The following is a 10,705-nucleotide window of genomic DNA, read 5'->3' as shown; positions in this document are numbered from 1 at the left end:
TTTATTTGTATACCGCCCTCTGGCAAACCAATCCGGGCGGTTAACAACAGTAAAATATAAAATATGACAATTAAAAACACTTTATCCCTCCCCCCCTTAAAACAGTATTAAATAGTATAACATATTAAAAATACAATATCAAGGATAAAAACAGCAATTAAAACTAAAAACCCTGATATCCCTCTGTTGATCCTCAACCATCTCTAAGATGGGGCCACGGGAGGAATGAGGGAATCAGGGAACCTGGGAACCTGGGCCGGGATGGTTAATCTGGAAAGGCCTGCCGGAAGAGATCCGTCTTGACCGCTTTTTTAAAGCTGTCTAATGATGTTATCTGACGGATCCCATCCAGCAGGTCGTTCCAGAGTTTGGGGGCGACAGCAGAGAACGCCCTCTGGGAGGTTGCCGCAAGCCTAGATTTTAGAGGCTGCAGTAAGTTCCTCCCAGAGGACCGGAGAGCGCGGGGAGGATTGTACGGGAGGAGGCGGTCTCTAAGATAGTTTGGACCCAAGCCATTTAGGGCTTTAAAGGTGATAACCAACACCTTGTACTGGGCCCGGAAGCTGATAGGCAGCCAGTGGAGGGACCTCAAAACCGGAGTAATGTGGTCCCTCCTAGATGTACCTGACACAAGCCTGGCTGCCATGTTTTGAACCAGCTGTAATTTCCGAGTCAAGCACAGGGGTAGCCCCATGTAGAGTGCATTACAGAAATCAAGGCGTGAGGTTACCAGTGCGTACACAACCGTCTCGAGATCCCTTAATTCCAGAAAAGGGCGCAGCTGGCGTATCAGCCGAAGCTGATAACAGGCACTCCTGACCGTCGCATTTACCTGATTTGTCATCAGGAGCGACGAGTCAAGGAGCACCCCCAGACTGCGAACACAGTCGCTGGAGGAGAGTGTGACCCCATCCAGGACTGGAGGTTGCAACCCAATTCTTGGTTTCGGGGCCGCTACCATGAGCACCTCCGTCTTGTCTGGATTCAGTTTCAATCTGTTTTTCCTCATCCAGCCCATTACCGCCTGGAGACATTCATTGAGAGAAGAGATGCCATCGGAATTCGAGGCCGACGAACGAGATACGGAGAAATAGATTTGGGTGTCATCAGCGTACTGATAACACCCAGCACCATAACTCCGTATTATCTCACCCAGCGGCTTCATATAGATGTTAAATAACATATAAAGCTCTCAAAATTGGTCACATTGGACCTAAACAGACAGGCCAAAATAAAGCTGCTTTGGGTCACTTTGAAGATATGCTATTTAAATGATTTATGCGGCCTAAGAGGTCGGAAGCCACACCAAATCCATGTTCCAGTCCTAATGACTGAAGTCCAGCTTTGGTGCAACTTCTGGTTTCTTAAGATGCATGTGTCATTTAAACAGCATACCTCCAAAGTGACCCGAAGCAGCTTTATTTTGACCTGTCTGTTCAGGCCCCTTGTTTCTTTTCATTGTGAATAAAGTGTGCAGGTTCAGTATAAATATTGGACCTATAAGCAGAATTCCTCACAGGAATTGCAGCTGTTGTTTACTGTCAGTGAAATGTTGCCCCCAGTTCAACATTATCCCAGGGGGTTCTTCTTAAAATCTTAAATCAAGCAAACTGTGATTAATGGTGCTTTGTGGGTTTTTCGGGCTATATGGCCATGTTCTAGAAGAGTTTCTCCTTGTTGTGATTAATGGATCAGAACTTTCATCCAAGGCTAGCTGTAGGAGAACGCAGAGCTCTTTTTCTTTCTCCACATGTAGTTCTGCCTCTAGCCATTGCTCCTGGTCCTTGCAAGTTTTTGCTCTGGAGTCTCAGCTATTGCTGAGGTAGCCTTTTCCACCATTTTCTCCTTTATAATATAGTTAATCTTATGGAAGTAATTATTTGCTCTTTTTCCCCCTGTCAATGGAAGCAATGTATAATTTCAGCAATTTTCTTCCCACTGCAAGAAAGTCTTCTAAAGCTATACAGTTTTTGAAGCATATTCACAGTCTGGAACTTATTCTGTGCTAAAACTGCATGTGGTAGTTTTACATAGAAAACAGGACTCTCTGTTCAGGAATCAGCATTTTTTGTGCAGAAAACAATATCTCCACATATGATGAAATTATTTAAACAGAGATGTTGGCTGCTGTCACACTGCAGAATTAAGACAACTTACATCGCTTTATAGGGATTTATAGTTTGTTGTGGCACCAGAGCTCTTTGACAGAGAAGGCTAAGTGTCTCACAAAACTACATATCCCAGATTTCCATAACACTGAGCCATGGCAGTTAAAGCAGTATCAAACTGCATTAATTCTGCAGTGTAAATGCAGCTATTGTGAAGGTGCTCCAGTCTTTCCAACAACTGCCTGATTAAAGAATTACCGTATTTTCCGGCGTATTAGATGACTTTTTAACCCCTAAAATCTTTTTGAAAGTTGGGGGGTCGTCTAATACACTGGGAAGGCTTTGCTGCCGGCGTGAGGGCCACCAGCCTTGCCCTCCTCCCGGGCCCCGCGGACCCTGGGAAGGAGCGCTGCGGCCTGGCGTGAGGGCCGCCAGCCTTCTCCTCCTCCCAGGCCCCGCGGAGCCCAGGAAGGAACGCTGCAGCCTGGCCCTCCTCCCAGGCCCCGTGGAGCCCGGGAAGGAGTGCCGCGGCCTGGCCCTCCTCCCAGGCCCCGCGGAGCCCGGAAGGAACGCCGCGGCCTGGTCCTCCTCCCAGGCCCTGCAGAGCCCAGGAAGGAGCGCCGCGACCTGGCCCTCCTCCCAGGCCCTGCAGAGCCCAGGAAGGAGCGCCACGACCTGGCCCTCCTCCCAGGCCCCGCGGAGCCCGGGAAGGAGCGCCGAGGCCTGGCGTGAAGGCCACTGGCCTTCTCCCTCCTTGGATTTTAAGGAGGGGGTCTTATACGGCGAGTACATCCCAAACGCTATATTTTTACAGGAAAAGTTGGGGGTTGTCTTATATGCCCAGTCGTCTTATACTCTGGAAAATACAGTACTTCCAATACATAGCTTGAAATAGTCACGTAGTTTGAGTGAGAGCAAGAAAGACGGAGAGAGTTAGAAGGAGAGGAAAGCGTATTAACATTGGCTACACATACAGGAGCAGCTCTAAGTCAGGAACTCAAATACAGCATTGTTTTGCTTTTTGAGGATTCATCTTTTATACTGTCGACCTTTCTTATACACAGATTTTTTATACAGGGATTCAAGCATCCACGGTTTGAAAATGTTCATAAAAAGTATAAATTTCAAATATCAAACTTGATTTTCCATTTTTTAATAAAGGAAACCATTTTGCTATGCCATTATATTTAATGGGACTTGAGCATACACTGATTTTGCTATACACGGGGGATTTTGGAACCAAACTCCAGTGTGTAACAAGGGTCCACTGTATATTCTACTCATCCTTCCTGAAATGTGAAAAGGAACTTTGTTGTTACAGAATAAGAAAGCATCCTTAAACTTGAAACATAAATGCAAGTTCAGGATGGGAGGTAAGCAATTTAGTGGATTAAAATCAGAACGCGTTGTTAAATCACATTTTGTTTCCTGTTCCTCCATTGGCTGGTCAACATTGTGGACTGTTGCTAGCTTAAGCATTTTTCAAATACTTCCAATTAACTTTTATTTGATATTTTATGTTTCCCCTCATAAAACCTTTAGGGGGATTAATTGAGACTGTGATGTTTGTTTATAAGTACAGCTGGCTCACCTTCAAGTTTGCTTTACAAATGGGATGTCTGAAAGATATCCTCATAAAACTGAAGGGTGGATCTTCAAACGAGCAGTCCTTTATCAGAAAGGAAATTTAGATTAAAGTTACAAGAGGGAACGCTTCCTATATCTTATTAAATGGCTTGTTTATTTACTTGCACAAGGAAAGCACACAGAAGCAAGTAACATTATCTTTTCATATAATATTAAAGAATACCAAAATAAAAATCACAGTTTGTTAAAACAAGGTGCCCCCAAAGAACCAATAAACCCAATGTTGATCATCCATGAATAATATAAATTGAAGTATAAATTCTGTATGTCCTGGGAGTATAACACTATGGTACAGTTCCCTTATTACTTGGAGAGGATGGATGAGGTTTTAGACCAAAACAACTGCTGACTATAAAACCAGATCAAAAAGTCTTTATTTTGAAAGAATACCTTTAAAGACTATTTGAAAGATACACTGTTCAGCTGTTAAATGTCTTGTAAGTTTTCCAAGTTCTTTGGTGAACTTTCTTCATAAAAAAAAATCTCTATTATTCTCAACAAAGATTGATGATGGGGTTATTAAAAAATCCAAAAGTTGGATAGATTTGCTGTGATTATGAATAAGGGTCATCGCACTACATTACTTAGGAATGTTTTTATACGTTTTGGGGTATAACTATTTTTGGGTTCAAATAGACCTTATTTCTAGTCTGCTTTTCATCTTTAAATGATATCTGTTTTTTCCGTCTCTTCCACACAGGAAAACAAATAGAAACTCTTATTGGCAAAATAGCCACTGACGTTATAAATGCGCAACTTTACTGGATCCACCTTCCTGTTCTCTCAGAACAGGGTGTTACTGAGTAGATTCAAACAGGGCTGTGGTCGCATTACAGTTCTTTCCCACCAAATTTGGGAAGAACATTGCTAGCAATACTCATCTCTTTCAAGAATCAGCTTATCAAAGAAGTAAGTCCTTAATTTAAATTCAAAAAGGATGATGATAAAGCTCAAACATGCATCTCAAGCATACCTCAAAACCTGCTCTAATGCCGGAGAACACTATGTGGGTAGTGACATTACATAATTTAGGCTATAGATAGCTCTTACTGCTTTATCACACTAGGGCGCAAACAGGATTTAAATTAGAGTTAAACGAGAGCTAAATAGGAAATGTTGTGTGATAAACATCAGGCATTTCCTGTTTAACTCTTGTTTAGCTCTTGTTTAAATCCTGTTTGCCCCCTAGTGTGATAAGGCTATTAGTCTAGTTGTTGGAATGGAATCAGGATTTTCCTCTTATTCTTTTCTGTATTGTTGTTGTTTTATTAGAAATCGGTTGGTTAAAACTGAACCTCTGATCATGTCATACAATGAAGTCTTTGTCTTCTCACCCAGTATGCTCTCACTTTTGTATATGAAAGCAGTTCCATGGTGTGATTGTGACACTGACAATTACCTGAGTAAATCATGCTAAAGTTACCCAAATATGTGAGGCCCTCCTTAAACCTGACTTTGAAATGTTCCTATAATTTAGCGGTTAGAAATATCTTAAGAACCTATATCTCTATCAGGAACTAAAGAAGAAATTTATCTAAAGAAAGGATGTGTGTGTGCCAGAGGAGAAACCAAAAGCTAGACCAAATTTTACGAAGAGCACTCCAGGTAATATATGTTTTAGATCTCAAGGTTTTTGAACTGGCTGTGTGGTCTTCGTAAGATCTGGACAAGGGCAGAGTTCAGTGTCGGTGTGTGTGTATGTATGTGTAGGTGTACACACACGCGCCTTCAAGTTTCCTGTCAATTTATGACATTGTCAACTGTGCAGCAGTTGCAAAACTACACTTTACACATAGGCAAAAATATTCTGAGCAACTTCATTGACTGCATGACACTATTAATACCCCTGCAGGGGTTTGAGTAAGAATTGCTCTTATGTTAGCCTAACAGTTACCTTTGTGTTGGCCATATCATAAATCGACTAAAGCAGTCTGGTTAGTAGAGAGCTACTCTTGAACATGTCTGAAACCTTCAGTGGGCGAAAAACTAGCAGCTGGGTAACTAGAGCTGGTCCATGGAATGTAGTCCGTATCCCTCCATCCTTATGAAAGGCCTGCACTGGTTACCTGGGCTCATCTCAGGTTGTTTGTTTTGACACATAAAAGCCCAAAACATCTTAGGGATCTGCCATCAAAGAAATGACTTGGGATGCTTCCACATTGCAGAATTATTGCAGTTTAACACTGCCTTAAGTGTCATGGCTCCATCCTATAAAATCCTGGAATTTGTAGTTTGTTTTGGCACCAGAGCTCTCTGACAGAGAAGGCTAACTATGCCACAAAACTACAAATCCCAGCATTTTATAGCATTGGGCTATGACAGTTCAAGTAATGTCAAACTGCATTCATTCTGCAGTGTAGATGCAGCCTCCTCATATTATGTCTGGTCATAAAGAGCAATAGGAAAAGCCTTCTTCAGGACTCCATTAGTAGCAAGGTCCTACTTGAAAAGCATGATGGTTAGTGCTCTTCTCTGTGTGTATATCCACACTGCTGTATGATAGCAGTTCGATCCTACTTTAACTGTCATGACTCTATTTTACAGAATCCTGGGATTTGTAGTTTAATGAGTCACCAAAGCTTTCTGACAACCAGGCTGCATACCTCTACACACTAAAAATCCCAGGATTCTGTAGGATAGAGTCATGGCAGTTATAGTTGTGTCAAACTGCTTTCATTCTGCAGTATGGATACAGTCTTTGCTACTCCCAACTGAAGAAAGCTCTGCTTTGAGAATCATGAGTCCCATTCTTCTTGCTAGTAGAAAAGATGATAAAAAAATCTCTATTTAAATTGAACCTTTTTAAAGTTGAGCCATGTCCCTTCACCTCCATGGGCACAACTATACTACCAGTGGAGCGAACAGGATTTTAACCTTATTGAGAAAGGGATCTGTCATATTCATATTCCTCCTCCTCCTCTTCTGATCATACCTGAAAAATTCCTTTGGAATTGCCCTTTGTGTCCCTTGGCTGCTTCAATTCATTCTGAAAGTCAGGATTCCACAATGTTGAGGAAGAGCTTTCAGTAATGCCTGCACTACATCTATATCAGTTCCATATAATAAATAACTTATTTGAAACCAAAGGAGGGGGGCACTTACATTGTCAATTCTGTGGCATTGAAACATGAATAAGGCTGCCACCACCATCCTTCCCCTAAACAATGAGGTGCAGTCAATGAATTGCAGTCAGTACGAATCAGGTGTAAACTTGCACCCATTGAAGCTTCTAGACACTAATGAGGAGGTGAGAACCAAGGTATCGCATTACCAACATCCCAAATCCTCCGAAATTATACTTTGGAATAATTATCTAGGAATAATATCCCTTAAGCAGGTTCTTTAGATATTTGACTGTGTCAAGTTGTACGTTCTACATTTACAGATAATTGTGGAGTAAATATTTGGTAAATGAAGTATTTCACATCTGTCTTGGACCAAAGCAGTCCTCCTGTCAGTAATACCACTAAACACTTGTAAAAGTATGCCGGCCATTACTGAGTTATGTGCTCTTGGCATGTGCAGTCTTTGAACTCATGTTACTGTGCCGCCAGTTAAAAAAGTATGTTCTTTTTATCAACTGGATGTCTTTCAGTTATACAGCTGCTGCCTGACAGAGAAACAAGTGAAATAGATATTAAAGCCTCATTTTTGAAAAACAAAAGATAATTATTTTTTATTCAATAGCAAGCTGTTGACTTTGTCTATCTCTCCTCATGCTACAGGAGGGCGTCATGCATCTAGAGGTTATCCCTTAGAAATCCTGTTGAAATGAAGGGAGATGGAGTTGAAATAAATATTTTTTTTACTGGATTAGGGGATTCTGGAAATTATAAGACCCTTCCCCCCCAAAAAAAACCCTTAACCAAGACCTTGTTAGAGCCACATAAAAGCACTACGGCATTTTCACACCACTAATATTCCTCTTGTCCTGAGAGTCACATAATTCAAAGGAACCATTGCCAGCAATGTACATTGTTATTCCAAAATTCTCAGAAGTTAACTGATTATGTAAACCAATACAGTATTCATCTGCAATCTTTCAAAAGATGACAGATGGTTTTCAGAGGAATAATCCCTTACCCATCCTCTCCCATGCTTCAGAGCAAGACCACATACTCCAGGAACTCTTTTAAGAGCATAAACTAACTTTAAAATACCAACTGGAAGGGGGGGGGGGAAATCTTGTGTCCTTGAACTGCAAGCTGTTAAAACAGAAGTGACTGGGCCGTGTGTGTGTTTTTTATTCCCCCTACAAAAATGTAGTTAAATTATAGTCAAGATTGCTCCTACGCATTCAAGTGCAGCTGGCAGAAATCTAGGAAATGGCTTATTAATAAAACAATAGTGAGCTCCATTGCTGTCATGCATAAGAAATCTACAACCAGCTTTACCAAAGCACAAAATATGGACTTACTGTGGCTGTTCTTAATATCAAAAAAACATGACAGAAAAGCCATTTTTCTTTGATATCTGAGTGTTTGGGAATGTACTGGGGTACAGTTTTCTTCATCTGAAATGTATTTGCATTGGAGTACTATAATAATGTGTGAAACCTTTTCTCCAATGCTTAATTTCAATTTTCTACCTTTCTGTTCCCACCTAAAGAGAGATAATATACTGTGGTGGCAATGTAGACAAGCAAGGAAGTTTCTGGTTTGCAGATTTCACTTCAGTCATACACTAGTATAAATCTTATCTCATCTATGAACTCCTTGTCTGACCTCAGATAAGTTGTTATATCACTTGTCTTTAGTCCCTTCTTACTTCTGCAACAGGGGAAAGGTAATGCAGAAAAACAGTATTGGTGTAGGGATTCAGATAATCTGTCTGAGATGCCTCAGATGCTCAAATCTGTTATATAAAAACATGAAGTAATATTATTTAATTTAAAGCACTGACTGGAATAATAAATAGTGATCTTGTCCATTGCTGAAATGTCCATTATCAGTTACTAGGAATCTGTTGGTTTTTTTTGAGGGTGCTAGTCATAAAGGAAATCTGCCTCTGATTTGGGAAGAAAACATTCTAAGCAAGATGTCCCTTTATCATGAAGATGAATCCTTCAATTATATCATTCAGAACATCTGAGGTTCTGAAGCATTTAAATTTCCTAATTCTCTTCTGAACTATTGGCTTGTGATCCAACCAACAGTTTCCTAACTGGGCTTCTTCTGAATTTGGATCTGTCTTGAACCTAGATTGGCTTGTTGGGCACACTCAATGCACATCTCTATTTTTCATTATTTAATCAAACATGATTGGCTGTTGCTAAACGAAATACACTGCAAACAATAATCCAAACTTTGGTAGATATGGGAACTTAAAATCACGTCATATTCATCCTGCCACAGTCCCCATTGCATCAGTTGAAAGTGGTCAGCATCCACATTCCTGCAGCCAGCATATCTAGAGCCAGATGTGGACAGAACCAGTGCCTAAAAATGAAGCCAAAATGAATGCGGTTAGGATTAGCTAAGGTCCATAGATGGATCTGGGTCTGCTGTTTTAATCACTTCTTAGATCAACAAATCTATTTCAAGCTGAGCTATCTTTGAAAAAATACTAAGTAGCTCAAAATATGGTCACAGGAACTGCTCTGGGACCATATTGCCCCTGTGCATAATGAGCAAGCTTCAAGCAATCTGATCTCTGTGGACCTAAGTCCATCTACATGCAATATAGAGGGATAACAGTGACTTGCCATACAATGTTGTTTTAAAGTTTACAACCTGATAATGGATGTGAAGTGCTTTGAAAAGTCCACTTTACCAATAAAATGGGGAAGGGGAGGAGAACATATAAAGCACCACTGAGAACTTCATACAAAAACAAATAAATAAACAGCAGCTGTAACAGTATCACTAGGGACAGGAACATTTTTTCCAGAAACCTCCTTAAAAATGACTTTTCCCCCCCAGTCCCTGCTCCCACTCAATGTTTGTCTCTTTCCCCCAATGAAAAATGCTTTACTATATGCATGGACAGCATGCCAGTTTAGGAAACTCAGGATATACCAGGCATATGGAACTCTGTCCTCTAACTGCAAAAGGGAGAAACCTTAGCATGTCTAAATTCAATAGCTGCTAGTTTGCACATCTCTCCAAGAATACATACTATGTGTTCATGTCATTTTCTGTTTGGTGGTCTTTCATCAAATAGCAAAATCAACTGGCAGTTCTAAAACTTCTTTGTACAAAAGAACACATTCCACATTGTGCTGCAGAACCACCTGTTTAAGCACTGTGTCAGTATATGTAGAAAGTATATGTGCTGAATTTCACTGGAAACCCATGTGTGTGGCCTGCAATGCACCTGCAGCTTGACTGCAGAAAAAGATAGGTCATGATGTGTTAATCTCTATCAATGCTGGTATCTGGAATTCTCCACAAAAAGACCATCTTAAGTGAAGAGAAGGTAGCATTAGAACAAGCAGTCTATCTGGGTGAGAGAAAATATTCCATTTGCTACCACTATAATAAAAGGTAAAGATTTTCCCTTTGACAAGATTGTCTAGTCGTGTCTGACTGTAGGTAAGTGGAGCTCATCTCTGTTACTAAGCCAAAGAGCTAGTGTTGTCAAAGACAACTCTTGTGGTCTTGTGACCAGCATGACTGCACAGAATGCTGTTACCTTCCCATCAAAGTGGTACCTATTTGTCTACTTGTACTTTTATATGCTTTCAAACTGCTAGGTTGGTAGAAGCTGGGACTAGTGGCAGGAGCTCACTTCATCGCATGGGGCTTGGGTCTTGAACTGCCAACTTGCCAACCTTACAATCATCAGAGTCAGCATCTTAACTGCTGAGCCACTGCATCTATAATAAATGACTAAAAAGTAAAGGACAAAGAGGTAAGTATATGTCTATAGAAGGAGTGATGAAAGTGGAGAGTGGCTGCAATGATGATGATGATGATGATGATGATGATGATGATGATGATGATGATGAT

This window comes from Sceloporus undulatus, chromosome 1 (assembly GCF_019175285.1).
Source record: "Sceloporus undulatus isolate JIND9_A2432 ecotype Alabama chromosome 1, SceUnd_v1.1, whole genome shotgun sequence".
Classification (NCBI taxonomy): Eukaryota; Metazoa; Chordata; class Lepidosauria; order Squamata; family Phrynosomatidae; genus Sceloporus; species Sceloporus undulatus.
This window is presented reverse-complemented; position numbering follows the sequence as displayed.